Source organism: Coregonus clupeaformis, chromosome 18, assembly GCF_020615455.1.
Source record: "Coregonus clupeaformis isolate EN_2021a chromosome 18, ASM2061545v1, whole genome shotgun sequence".
NCBI classification, from domain to species: domain Eukaryota; kingdom Metazoa; phylum Chordata; class Actinopteri; order Salmoniformes; family Salmonidae; genus Coregonus; species Coregonus clupeaformis.
The window spans coordinates 44,290,444-44,304,147 of record NC_059209.1 but is presented as its reverse complement, the minus strand read 5'-3'; positions in this window follow the sequence as shown (position 1 = coordinate 44,304,147).

Here is a 13,704-nt window from a genome sequence, read left to right as displayed (position 1 = left end):
TACTGTGTTGAGTGGTTCCAGGGCTATAGACTGAGACAGGCAGGGGTTTACTGTGTTGTGTGGTTCCAGGGCTATAGACTGGGACAGGCAGGGGTTTACTGTGTTGAGGGGTTCCAGGGCTATAGACTGGGACAGGCAGGGGTTTACTGTGTTGTGTGGTTCCAGGGCTATAGACTGGCAGAAGACTGGGACAGGCAGGGGTTTACTGTGTTGAGGGGTTCCAGGGCTATAGACTGGGACAGGCAGGGGTTTAATGTGTTGAGGGGTTCCAGGGCTATAGACTGGCAGAAGACTGAGACAGGCAGGGGTTTACTGTGTTGAGGGGTTCCAGGGCTATAGACTGGGACAGGCAGGGGTTTACTGTGTTGTGGGGTTCCAGGGCTATAGACTGGCAGAAGACTGAGACAGACAGGGGTTTACTGTGTTGAGTGGTTCCAGGGCTATAGACTGAGACAGACAGGGGTTTACTGTGTTGAGTGGTTCCAGGGCTATAGACTGGCAGAAGACTGAGACAGGCAGGGGGTTTACTGTGTTGTGGGGTTCCAGGGCTATAGACTGGGACAGGCAGGGGTTTACTGTGTTGAGTGGTTCCAGGGCTATAGACTGGGACAGGCAGGGGGTTTACTGTGTTGAGTGGTTCCAGGGCTATAGACTGGCAGAAGACTGAGACAGACAGGGGTTTACTGTGTTGAGGGGTTCCAGGGCTATAGACTGGGACAGGCAGGGGTTTACTGTGTTGTGTGGTTCCAGGGCTATAGACTGGGACAGGCAGGGGTTTACTGTGTTGAGTGGTTCCAGGGCTATAGACTGGCAGAAGACTAAGACAGGCAGGGGGTTTACTGTGTTGAGTGGTTCCAGGGCTATAGACTGGCAGAAGACTGAGACAGGCAGGGGTTTACTGTGTTGAGTGGTTCCAGGGCTATAGACTGGCAGAAGACTAAGACAGGCAGGGGTTTACTGTGTTGGAGTGGTTCCAGGGCTATAGACTGGGACAGGCAGGGGTTTACTGTGTTGAGTGGTTCCAGGGCTATAGACTGGCAGAAGACTGAGACAGGCAGGGGTTTACTGTGTTGTGGGGTTCCAGGGCTATAGACTGGGACAGGCAGGGGTTTACTGTGTTGAGTGGTTCCAGGGCTATAGACTGGGACAGGCAGGGGTTTACTGTGTTGAGTGGTTCCAGGGCTATAGACTGGGACAGGCAGGGGGTTTACTGTGTTGAGGGGTTCCAGGGCTATAGACTGGCAGAAGACTAAGACAGGCAGGGGTTTACTGTGTTGAGTGGTTCCAGGGCTATAGACTGAGACAGGCAGGGGTTTACTGTGTTGAGTGGTTCCTGGGCTATAGACTGGCAGAAGACTGGGACAGGCAGGGGTTTACTGTGTTGAGTGGTTCCAGGGCTATAGACTGGGACAGGCAGGGGTTTACTGTGTTGAGTGGTTCCAGGGCTATAGACTGGGACAGGCAGGGGTTTACTGTGTTGAGGGGTTCCAGGGCTATAGACTGGCAGAAGACTGAGACAGGCAGGGGTTTACTGTGTTGAGTGGTTCCAGGGCTATAGACTGGGACAGGCAGGGGTTTACTGTGTTGAGGGGTTCCAGGGCTATAGACTGGGACAGGCAGGGGTTTACTGTGTTGTGGGGTTCCAGGGCTATAGACTGGCAGAAGACTGGGACAGGCAGGGGTTTACTGTGTTGAGTGGTTCCAGGGCTATAGACTGGCAGAAGACTGAGACAGGCAGGGGTTTACTGTGTTGAGTGGTTCCAGGGCTATAGACTGGGACAGGCAGGGGTTTACTGTGTTGTGGGGTTCCAGGGCTATAGACTGGGACAGGCAGGGGTTTACTGTGTTGAGTGGTTCCAGGGCTATAGACTGGGACAGGCAGGGGTTTACTGTGTTGAGGGGTTCCAGGGCTATAGACTGGCAGAAGACTGGGACAGGCAGGGGTTTACTGTGTTGTGGGGTTCCAGGGCTATAGACTGAGACAGGCAGGGGTTTACTGTGTTGTGGGGTTCCAGGGCTATAGACTGGGACAGGCAGGGGTTTACTGTGTTGAGTGGTTCCAGGGCTATAGACTGGCAGAAGACTGAGACAGACAGGGGTTTACTGTGTTGTGTGGTTCCAGGGCTATAGACTGGCAGAAGACTGAGACAGGCAGGGGTTTACTGTGTTGAGTGGTTCCAGGGCTATAGACTGGGACAAGCAGGGGTTTACTGTGTTGAGTGGTTCCAGGGCTATAGACTGAGACAGGCAGGGGTTTACTGTGTTGAGTGGTTCCAGGGCTATAGACTGGGACAGGCAGTGGTTTACTGTGTTGAGGGGTTCCAGGGCTATAGACTGGCAGAAGACTGAGACAGACAGGGGTTTACTGTGTTGTGTGGTTCCAGGGCTATAGACTGGCAGAAGACTAAGACAGGCAGGGGTTTACTGTGTTGTGGGGTTCCAGGGCTATAGACTGGGACAGGCAGGGGTTTACTGTGTTGTGGGGTTCCAGGGCTATAGACTGGGACAGGCAGGGGTTTACTGTGTTGAGGGGTTCCAGGGCTATAGACTGGCAGAAGACTGAGACAGGCAGGGGTTTACTGTGTTGAGTGGTTCCAGGGCTATAGACTGGCAGAAGACTGAGACAGGCAGGGGTTTACTGTGTTGAGGGGTTCCAGGGCTATAGACTGGCAGAAGACTGGGACAGGCAGGGGTTTACTGTGTTGAGTGGTTCCAGGGCTATAGACTGAGACAGACAGGGGTTTACTGTGTTGTGTGGTTCCAGGGCTATAGACTGGCAGAAGACTGGGACAGGCAGGGGTTTACTGTGTTGAGGGGTTCCAGGGCTATAGACTGGGACAGGCAGGGGTTTACTGTGTTGAGTGGTTCCAGGGCTATAGACTGGCAGAAGACTAAGACAGGCAGGGGTTTACTGTGTTGAGTGGTTCCAGGGCTATAGACTGGGACAGACAGGGGTTTTACTGTGTTGAGTGGTTCCAGGGCTATAGACTGGGACAGGCAGGGGTTTACTGTGTTGTGTGGTTCCAGGGCTATAGACTGGAGACAGGCAGGGGTTTACTGTGTTGAGGGGTTCCAGGGCTATAGACTGGGACAGGCAGGGGGTTTACTGTGTTGTGTGGTTCCAGGGCTATAGACTGGCAGAAGACTGAGACAGGCAGGGGTTTACTGTGTTGAGTGGTTCCAGGGCTATAGACTGGGACAGGCAGGGGTTTACTGTGTTGAGTGGTTCCAGGGCTATAGACTGGCAGAAGACTAGACAGGCAGGGGTTTACTGTGTTGAGTGGTTCCAGGGCTATAGACTGGGACAGGCAGGGGTTTACTGTGTTGAGTGGTTCCAGGGCTATAGACTGGCAGAAGACTGAGACAGGCAGGGGTTTACTGTGTTGTGTGGTTCCAGGGCTATAGACTGGAGAAGAAGACAGGCAGGGGTTTACTGTGTTGTGGGTTCCAGGGCTATAGACTGGGACAGGCAGGGGTTTACTGTGTTGAGTGGTTCCAGGGCTATAGACTGGCAGAAGACTGAGACAGACAGGGGTTTACTGTGTTGAGGGGTTCCAGGGCTATAGACTGGGACAGGCAGGGGTTTACTGTGTTGAGTGGTTCCAGGGCTATAGACTGGGACAGGCAGGGGTTTACTGTGTTGAGTGGTTCCAGGGCTATAGACTGGCTAAGACAGGCAGGGGTTTACTGTGTTGAGTGGTTCCAGGGCTATAGACTGGCAGAAGACTGAGACAGGCAGGGGTTTACTGTGTTGAGTGGTTCCAGGGCTATAGACTGGCAGAAGACTAAGACAGGCAGGGGTTTACTGTGTTGAGTGGTTCCAGGGCTATAGACTGGGCAGGCAGGGGTTTACTGTGTTGAGTGGTTCCAGGGCTATAGACTGGCAGAAGACTGAGACAGGCAGGGGTTTACTGTGTTGTGGGGTTCCAGGGCTATAGACTGGGACAGGCAGGGGTTTACTGTGTTGAGTGGTTCCAGGGCTATAGACTGGCAGAAGACAGCACAGGGGTTTACTGTGTTGAGTGGTTCCAGGGCTATAGACTGGGAACAGGCAGGGGTTTACTGTGTTGAGGGGTTCCAGGGCTATAGACTGGCGACAGGCAGGGGTTTACTGTGTTGAGTGGTTCCAGGGCTATAGACTGAGACAGGCAGGGGTTTACTGTGTTGAGTGGTTCCTGGGCTATAGACTGGAGAAGACTGAGACAGGCAGGGGGTTTACTGTGTTGAGTGGTTCCAGGGCTATAGACTGGGACAGGCAGGGGGTTTACTGTGTTGAGTGGGTTCCAGGGCTATAGACTGGCAGAAGACTGAGACAGGCAGGGGTTTACTGTGTTGAGTGGTTCCAGGGCTATAGACTGGGACAGGCAGGGGTTTACTGTGTTGAGGGGTTCCAGGGCTATAGACTGGGACAGGCAGGGTTTACTGTGTTGAGGGGTTCCAGGGCTATAGACTGGCAGAAGACTGGGACAGGCAGGGGTTTACTGTGTTGAGTGGTTCCAGGGCTATAGACTGGGACAGGCAGGGGTGTTTACTGTGTTGTGGGGTTCCAGGGCTATAGACTGGGACAGGCAGGGGTTTACTGTGTTGAGTGGTTCCAGGGCTATAGACTGGGACAGGCAGGGGTTTACTGTGTTGAGTGGTTCCAGGGCTATAGACTGGCAGAAGACTGGGACAGGCAGGGGGTTTACTGTGTTGTGGGGTTCCAGGGCTATAGACTGAGACAGGCAGGGGTTTACTGTGTTGTGGGGTTCCAGGGCTATAGACTGGGACAGGCAGGGGTTTACTGTGTTGAGTGGTTCCAGGGCTATAGACTGGCAGAAGACTGAGACAGGCAGGGGTTTACTGTGTTGAGTGGTTCCAGGGCTATAGACTGGGACAGGCAGGGGTTTACTGTGTTGAGTGGTTCCAGGGCTATAGACTGGGACAGGCAGGGGTTTACTGTGTTGAGGGGTTCCAGGGCTATAGACTGGCAGAAGACTGAGACAGACAGGGGTTTACTGTGTTGTGTGGTTCCAGGGCTATAGACTGGCAGAAGACTAAGACAGGCAGGGGTTTACTGTGTTGTGGGGTTCCAGGGCTATAGACTGGGACAGGCAGGGGTTTACTGTGTTGTGGGGTTCCAGGGCTATAGACTGGGACAGGCAGGGGTTTACTGTGTTGAGTGGTTCCAGGGCTATAGACTGGCAGAAGACTGAGACAGGCAGGGGTTTACTGTGTTGAGTGGTTCCAGGGCTATAGACTGGCAGAAGACTGAGACAGGCAGGGGTTTACTGTGTTGAGGGGTTCCAGGGCTATAGACTGGCAGAAGACGGGACAGGCAGGGGTTTACGGTGTTGAGTGGTTGCAGGGCTATAGACTGGGACAGACAGGGGTTTACTGTGTTGTGTGGTTCCAGGGCTATAGACTGGCAGAAGACTGGGACAGGCAGGGGTTTACTGTGTTGAGGGGTTCCAGGGCTATAGACTGGGACAGGCAGGGGTTTACTGTGTTGAGTGGTTCCAGGGCTATAGACTGGGACAGGCAGGGGTTTACTGTGTTGTGGGGTTCCAGGGCTATAGACTGGGACAGGCAGGGGTTTACTGTGTTGAGTGGTTCCAGGGCTATAGACTGGGACAGGCAGGGGTTTACTGTGTTGAGTGGTTCCAGGGCTATAGACTGGGACAGGCAGGGGTTTACTGTGTTGAGTGGTTCCAGGGCTATAGACTGGGACAGGCAGGGGTTTACTGTGTTGTGGGGTTCCAGGGCTATAGACTGGCAGAAGACTAAGACAGGCAGGGGGTTTACTGTGTTGAGTGGTTCCAGGGCTATAGACTGGCAGAAGACTGAGACAGGCAGGGGTTTACTGTGTTGAGGGGTTCCAGGGCTATAGACTGGCAGAAGAAGACAGGCAGGGGTTTACTGTGTTGTGTGGTTCCAGGGCTATAGACTGGGACAGACAGGGGTTTACTGTGTTGTGTGGTTCCAGGGCTATAGACTGGCAGAAGACTGACAGGCAGGGGTTTACTGTGTTGAGTGGTTCCAGGGCTATAGACTGGGACAGACAGGGGTTTACTGTGTTGAGTGGTTCCAGGGCTATAGACTGGCGACAGGCAGGGGTTTACTGTGTTGAGTGGTTCCAGGGCTATAGACTGAGACAGGCAGGGGTTTACTGTGTTGTGTGGTTCCAGGGCTATAGACTGGGGACAGGCAGGGGTTTACTGTGTTGAGGGGTTCCAGGGCTATAGACTGGGACAGGCAGGGGTTTACTGTGTTGTGGGGTTCCAGGGCTATAGACTGGCAGAAGACTGGGACAGACAGGGGTTTACTGTGTTGAGTGGTTCCAGGGCTATAGACTGAGACAGACAGGGGTTTACTGTGTTGAGTGGTTCCAGGGCTATTGACTGGCAGAAGACTGAGACAGGCAGGGGTTTACTGTGTTGTGGGGTTCCAGGGCTATAGACTGGGACAGGCAGGGGTTTACTGTGTTGAGTGGTTCCAGGGCTATAGACTGGGACAGGCAGGGATTTACTGTGTTGAGTGGTTCCAGGGCTATAGACTGGCAGAAGACTGAGACAGGCAGGTGTTTACTGTGTTGAGTGGTTCCAGGGCTATAGACTGGGACAGGCAGGGGTTTACTGTGTTGAGTGGTTCCAGGGCTATAGACTGGCAGAAGACTGAGACAGACAGGGGTTTACTGTGTTGAGGGGTTCCAGGGCTATAGACTGGGACAGGCAGGGGTTTACTGTGTTGTGGGGTTCCAGGGCTATAGACTGGGACAGGCAGGGGTTTACTGTGTTGTGTGGTTCCAGGGCTATAGACTGGGACAGGCAGGGGTTTACTGTGTTGAGTGGTTCCAGGGCTATAGACTGGCAGAAGACTAAGACAGGCAGGGGTTTACTGTGTTGAGTGGTTCCAGGGCTATAGACTGGCAGAAGACTGAGACAGGCAGGGGTTTACTGTGTTGAGTGGTTCCAGGGCTATAGACTGGCAGAAGACTGAGACAGGCAGGGGTTTACTGTGTTGAGTGGTTCCAGGGCTATAGACTGGGACAGGCAGGGGTTTACTGTGTTGAGTGGTTCCAGGGCTATAGACTGGCAGAAGACTGAGACAGGCAGGGGTTTACTGTGTTGTGGGGTTCCAGGGCTATAGACTGGGACAGGCAGGGGTTTACTGTGTTGAGTGGTTCCAGGGCTATAGACTGGCAGAAGACTGAGACAGGCAGGGGTTTACTGTGTTGTGGGGTTCCAGGGCTATAGACTGGGACAGGCAGGGGTTTACTGTGTTGAGTGGTTCCAGGGCTATAGACTGGGACAGGCAGGGGTTTACTGTGTTGAGTGGTTCCAGGGCTATAGACTGGGACAGGCAGGGGGTTTACTGTGTTGAGGGGTTCCAGGGCTATAGACTGGCAGAAGACTAAGACAGGCAGGGGTTTACTGTGTTGAGTGGTTCCAGGGCTATAGACTGAGACAGGCAGGGGTTTACTGTGTTGAGTGGTTCCTGGGCTATAGACTGGCAGAAGACTGGGACAGGCAGGGGTTTACTGTGTTGAGTGGTTCCAGGGCTATAGACTGGGACAGGCAGGGGTTTACTGTGTTGAGTGGTTCCAGGGCTATAGACTGGGACAGGCAGGGGTTTACTGTGTTGAGGGTTCCAGGGCTATAGACTGGCAGAAGACTGAGACAGGCAGGGGTTTACTGTGTTGAGTGGTTCCAGGGCTATAGACTGGGACAGGCAGGGGTTTACTGTGTTGAGGGGTTCCAGGGCTATAGACTGGGACAGGCAGGGGTTTACTGTGTTGTGGGGTTCCAGGGCTATAGACTGGCAGAAGACTGGGACAGGCAGGGGTTTACTGTGTTGAGTGGTTCCAGGGCTATAGACTGGCAGAAGACTGAGACAGGCAGGGGTTTACTGTGTTGAGTGGTTCCAGGGCTATAGACTGGGACAGGCAGGGGTTTACTGTGTTGTGGGGTTCCAGGGCTATAGACTGGGACAGGCAGGGGTTTACTGTGTTGAGTGGTTCCAGGGCTATAGACTGGGACAGGCAGGGGTTTACTGTGTTGAGTGGTTCCAGGGCTATAGACTGGCAGAAGACTGAGACAGACAGGGGTTTACTGTGTTGTGTGGTTCCAGGGCTATAGACTGGCAGAAGACTGAGACAGGCAGGGGTTTACTGTGTTGAGTGGTTCCAGGGCTATAGACTGGGACAGGCAGGGGTTTACTGTGTTGAGTGGTTCCAGGGCTATAGACTGAGACAGGCAGGGGTTTACTGTGTTGAGTGGTTCCAGGGCTATAGACTGGGACAGGCAGTGGTTTACTGTGTTGAGGGGTTCCAGGGCTATAGACTGGCAGAAGACTGAGACAGACAGGGGTTTACTGTGTTGTGTGGTTCCAGGGATATAGACTGGCAGAAGACTAAGACAGGCAGGGGTTTACTGTGTTGTGGGGTTCCAGGGCTATAGACTGGGACAGGCAGGGGTTTACTGTGTTGTGGGGTTCCAGGGCTATAGACTGGGACAGGCAGGGGTTTACTGTGTTGAGGGGTTCCAGGGCTATAGACTGGCAGAAGACTGAGACAGGCAGGGGTTTACTGTGTTGAGTGGTTCCAGGGCTATAGACTGGCAGAAGACTGAGACAGGCAGGGGTTTACTGTGTTGAGGGGTTCCAGGGCTATAGACTGGCAGAAGACTGGGACAGGCAGGGGTTTACTGTGTTGAGTGGTTCCAGGGCTATAGACTGAGACAGGCAGGGGTTTACTGTGTTGTGTGGTTCCAGGGCTATAGACTGGCAGAAGACTGAGACACACAGGGGTTTACTGTGTTGTGGGGTTCCAGGGCTATAGACTGGCAGAAGACTGAGACAGGCAGGGGTTTACTGTGTTGAGTGGTTCCAGGGCTATAGACTGGGACAGACAGGGGTTTACTGTGTTGTGGGGTTCCAGGGCTATAGACTGGGACAGGCAGGGGTTTACTGTGTTGAGTGGTTCCAGGGCTATAGACTGGGACAGGCAGGGGTTTACTGTGTTGAGGGGTTCCAGGGCTATAGACTGGCAGAAGACTGAGACAGACAGGGGTTTACTGTGTTGAGTGGTTCCAGGGCTATAGACTGGGACAGGCAGGGGTTTACTGTGTTGAGGGGTTCCAGGGCTATAGACTGGGACAGGCAGGGGTTTACTGTGTTGAGTGGTTCCTGGGCTATAGACTGGCAGAAGACTGGGACAGGCAGGGGTTTACTGTGTTGAGTGGTTCCTGGGCTATAGACTGGCAGAAGACTGGGACAGGCAGGGGTTTACTGTGTTGAGTGGTTCCAGGGCTATAGACTGGGACAGGCAGGGGTTTACTGTGTTGTGTGGGTTCCAGGGCTATAGACTGGCAGAAGACTGAGACAGGCAGGGGTTTACTGTGTTGAGTGGTTCCAGGGCTATAGACTGGCAGAAGACTGAGACAGGCAGGGCTTTACTGTGTTGTGGGGTTCCAGGGCTATAGACTGGGACAGGCAGGGGTTTACTGTGTTGTGTGGTTCCAGGGCTATAGACTGGGACAGGCAGGGGTTTACTGTGTTGAGTGGTTCCAGGGCTATAGACTGGGACAGGCAGGGGTTTACTGTGTTGAGTGGTTCCAGGGCTATAGACTGGCAGAAGACTGAGACAGGCAGGGGTTTACTGTGTTGAGTGGTTCCAGGGCTATAGACTGGGACAGGCAGGGGTTTACTGTGTTGAGTGGTTCCAGGGCTATAGACTGGCAGAAGACTGAGACAGGCAGGGGTTTACTGTGTTGAGGGGTTCCAGGGCTATAGACTGGGACAGGCAGGGGTTTACTGTGTTGTGGGGTTCCAGGGCTATAGACTGGGACAGGCAGGGGTTTACTGTGTTGTGTGGTTCCAGGGCTATAGACTGGCAGAAGCTGAGACAGACAGGGGTTTACTGTGTTGAGTGGTTCCAGGGCTATAGACTGGAAACAGACAGGCAGGGGTTTACTGTGTTGTGGGGTTCCAGGGCTATAGACTGGGACAGGCAGGGGTTTACTGTGTTGTGTGGTTCCAGGGCTATAGACTGGGACAGGCAGGGGTTTACTGTGTTGAGTGGTTCCAGGGCTATAGACTGGCAGAAGACTAAGACAGGCAGGGGTTTACTGTGTTGAGTGGTTCCAGGGCTATAGACTGGCAGAGAGACAGGCAGGGGTTTACTGTGTTGAGTGGTTCCAGGGCTATAGACTGGCAGAAGACTGAGACAGACAGGGGTTTACTGTGTTGAGTGGTTCCAGGGCTATAGACTGGGACAGGCAGGGGTTTACTGTGTTGAGTGGTTCCAGGGCTATAGACTGGCAGAAGACTGAGACAGGCAGGGGTTTACTGTGTTGTGGGGTTCCAGGGCTATAGACTGGGACAGGCAGGGGTTTACTGTGTTGAGTGGTTCCAGGGCTATAGACTGGCAGAAGACTGAGACAGGCAGGGGGTTTACTGTGTTGTGGGGTTCCAGGGCTATAGACTGGGACAGGCAGGGGTTTACTGTGTTGAGTGGTTCCAGGGCTATAGACTGGGACAGGCAGGGGTTTACTGTGTTGAGTGGTTCCAGGGCTATAGACTGGGACAGGCAGGGGTTTACTGTGTTGAGGGGTTCCAGGGCTATAGACTGGCAGAAGACTGAGACAGGCAGGGGTTTACTGTGTTGAGTGGTTCCAGGGCTATAGACTGAGACAGGCAGGGGTTTACTGTGTTGAGTGGTTCCTGGGCTATAGACTGGCAGAAGACTGGGACAGGCAGGGGTTTACTGTGTTGAGTGGTTCCAGGGCTATAGACTGGGACAGGCAGGGGTTTACTGTGTTGAGTGGTTCCAGGGCTATAGACTGGGACAGGCAGGGGTTTACTGTGTTGAGGGGTTCCAGGGCTATAGACTGGCAGAAGACTGAGACAGGCAGGGGTTTACTGTGTTGAGTGGTTCCAGGGCTATAGACTGGGACAGGCAGGGGTTTACTGTGTTGAGGTTCCAGGGCTATAGACTGGGACAGGCAGGGGTTTACTGTGTTGTGGGGTTCCAGGGCTATAGACTGGCAGAAGACTGGGACAGGCAGGGGTTTACTGTGTTGAGTGGTTCCAGGGCTATAGACTGGCAGAAGACTGAGACAGGCAGGGGTTTACTGTGTTGAGTGGTTCCAGGGCTATAGACTGGGACAGGCAGGGGTTTACTGTGTTGTGGGGGTTCCAGGGCTATAGACTGGGACAGGCAGGGGTTTACTGTGTTGAGTGGTTCCAGGGCTATAGACTGGGACAGGCAGGGGTTTACTGAGTTGAGGGGTTCCAGGGCTATAGACTGGCAGAAGACTGGGACAGGCAGGGGTTTACTGTGTTGTGGGGTTCCAGGGCTATAGACTGGGACAGGCAGGGGTTTACTGTGTTGTGGGGTTCCAGGGCTATAGACTGGGACAGGCAGGGGGTTTACTGTGTTGAGTGGTTCCAGGGCTATAGACTGGCAGAAGACTGAGACAGACAGGGGTTTACTGTGTTGTGTGGTTCCAGGGCTATAGACTGGCAGAAGACTGAGACAGGCAGGGGTTTACTGTGTTGAGTGGTTCCAGGGCTATAGACTGGGACAGGCAGGGGTTTACTGTGTTGAGTGGTTCCAGGGCTATAGACTGAGACAGGCAGGGGTTTACTGTGTTGAGTGGTTCCAGGGCTATAGACTGGGACAGGCAGTGGTTTACTGTGTTGAGGGGTTCCAGGGCTATAGACTGGCAGAAGACTGAGACAGACAGGGGTTTACTGTGTTTTGTGGTTCCAGGGATATAGACTGGCAGAAGACTAAGACAGGCAGGGGTTTACTGTGTTGTGGGGTTCCAGGGCTATAGACTGGGACAGGCAGGGGTTTACTGTGTTGTGGGGTTCCAGGGCTATAGACTGGGACAGGCAGGGGTTTACTGTGTTGAGGGGTTCCAGGGCTATAGACTGGCAGAAGACTGAGACAGGCAGGGGTTTACTGTGTTGAGTGGTTCCAGGGCTATAGACTGGCAGAAGACTGAGACAGGCAGGGGTTTACTGTGTAGAGGGGTTCCAGGGCTATAGACTGGCAGAAGACTGGGACAGGCAGGGGTTTACTGTGTTGAGTGGTTCCAGGGCTATAGACTGAGACAGGCAGGGGTTTACTGTGTTGAGTGGTTCCAGGGCTATAGACTGGCAGAAGACTGAGACAGACAGGGGTTTACTGTGTTGTGGGGTTCCAGGGCTATAGACTGGCAGAAGACTGAGACAGGCAGGGGTTTACTGTGTTGAGTGGTTCCAGGGCTATAGACTGGGACAGACAGGGGTTTACTGTGTTGTGGGGTTCCAGGGCTATAGACTGGGACAGGCAGGGGTTTACTGTGTTGAGTGGTTCCAGGGCTATAGACTGGGACAGGCAGGGGTTTACTGTGTTGAGGGGTTCCAGGGCTATAGACTGGCAGAAGACTGAGACAGACAGGGGTTTACTGTGTTGAGTGGTTCCAGGGCTATAGACTGAGACAGGCAGGGGTTTACTGTGTTGAGGGGTTCCAGGGCTATAGACTGGGACAGGCAGGGGTTTACTGTGTTGAGTGGTTCCTGGGCTATAGACTGGCAGAAGACTGGGACAGGCAGGGGTTTACTGTGTTGAGTGGTTCCTGGGCTATAGACTGGCAGAAGACTGGGACAGGCAGGGGTTTACTGTGTTGAGTGGTTCCAGGGCTATAGACTGGGACAGGCAGGGGTTTACTGTGTTGTGGGGTTCCAGGGCTATAGACTGGCAGAAGACTGAGACAGGCAGGGGTTTACTGTGTTGAGTGGTTCCAGGGCTATAGACTGGCAGAAGACTGAGACAGGCAGGGCTTTACTGTGTTGTGGGGTTCCAGGGCTATAGACTGGGACAGGCAGGGGTTTACTGTGTTGTGTGGTTCCAGGGCTATAGACTGGGACAGGCAGGGGTTTACTGTGTTGAGTGGTTCCAGGGCTATAGACTGGGACAGGCAGGGGTTTACTGTGTTGAGTGGTTCCAGGGCTATAGACTGGCAGAAGACTGAGACAGGCAGGGGTTTACTGTGTTGAGTGGTTCCAGGGCTATAGACTGGGACAGGCAGGGGTTTACTGTGTTGAGTGGTTCCAGGGCTATAGACTGGCAGAAGACTGAGACAGGCAGGGGTTTACTGTGTTGAGGGGTTCCAGGGCTATAGACTGGGACAGGCAGGGGTTTACTGTGTTGTGGGGTTCCAGGGCTATAGACTGGGACAGGCAGGGGTTTACTGTGTTGTGGGGTTCCAGGGCTATAGACTGGCAGAAGACTGAGACAGACAGGGGTTTACTGTGTTGAGTGGTTCCAGGGCTATAGACTGGGACAGGCAGGGGTTTACTGTGTTGTGGGGTTCCAGGGCTATAGACTGGGACAGGCAGGGGTTTACTGTGTTGAGTGGTTCCAGGGCTATAGACTGGCAGAAGACTGGGACAGGCAGGGGTTTACTGTGTTGAGTGGTTCCAGGGCTATAGACTGAGACAGGCAGGGGTTTACTGTGTTGTGGGGTTCCAGGGCTATAGACTGGGACAGGCAGGGGTTTACTGTGTTGAGTGGTTCCAGGGCTATAGACTGGCAGAAGACTGGGACAGGCAGGGGTTTACTGTGTTGTGTGGATCCAGGGATATAGACTGGCAGAAGACTGAGACAGGCAGGGGTTTACTGTGTTGAGTGGTTCCAGGGCTATAGACTGAGACAGGCAGGGGTTTACTGTGTTG